Genomic DNA, 913 nt, shown 5'->3' with positions numbered 1-913 from the left:
AAGGGCAGACTGACCCCACACTCTCAGTGTAACTCAGCAGACTGATCCCACACTGTCAATATAGGTCATTCTCTGAAGAGCAGTCTGACCCCACTCTATAAATGTAATTCGCTCAGGTAAGAGCAGACTGATCCCATTCTGTCTATGGCACTCACCGAATGAATGAACACTAACCCCACTCTATCAATGTAACTCGCCAGGGAAGAGCAGACGGAAGCCAGACTGTCAACATAAATTATCGAGTGAAGAGAATACTGACCCCGCTCTTTCTATTTCACTCAGGCAGGGAAGAGCAGACTGTCACCACTCTGTGAAAGAAATTCGCCCAGGAAGGGCAGACTGACCCTACTGTATCTGCGTGACTGACACAGGTAAGAGCAACTAACCCAACTCTGTCAACCTATCTCCCTCAGGGAAGAAGACACTGACCCCTCTCTGTCCATGTAGCTCACCCAGGAAACCGCAGACTAACCTCACTCTGTCTATTTAAGTTCACAAAAATCCTCTGAGTACGTCCTATCCAGAACACTCCTATTACAGAGACATCACTGCCTCTGTCACCGTGTGCGTTTAATGGCGATTCCAAATAACCTGCAAATGTTTAGAATGTGGCAGCAAACCAGAGCAACCACAAAGAAATTGGGCGAATGTGCAAACTTCCATCAGGCTGTCACCGAAGGCTGGAATGGAAACCAAACCCGACAGCAGTCGTGATTATAAAATGGCAGAACAGAAACTTAGCAAAAAGAATTGCGTCCCTGTGTGTTGCAACGATGCTGAGTATTAATTTCCATTATCATCACTGCCAACCTTCTTCAAAGCAAAGCACGCACTTGCTTTTTTCAGACTTCCTATATCCCGCTTTCATCCCGCTTTTTACCGAATCATATTTCTGACTTTACAAACTACGTCA

Source organism: Chiloscyllium plagiosum, chromosome 8 (genome assembly GCF_004010195.1).
Source record: "Chiloscyllium plagiosum isolate BGI_BamShark_2017 chromosome 8, ASM401019v2, whole genome shotgun sequence".
NCBI classification, from domain to species: domain Eukaryota; kingdom Metazoa; phylum Chordata; class Chondrichthyes; order Orectolobiformes; family Hemiscylliidae; genus Chiloscyllium; species Chiloscyllium plagiosum.
The sequence above is the reverse complement of the archived record's forward strand: the minus strand, read 5'-3'. Positions refer to the sequence as shown.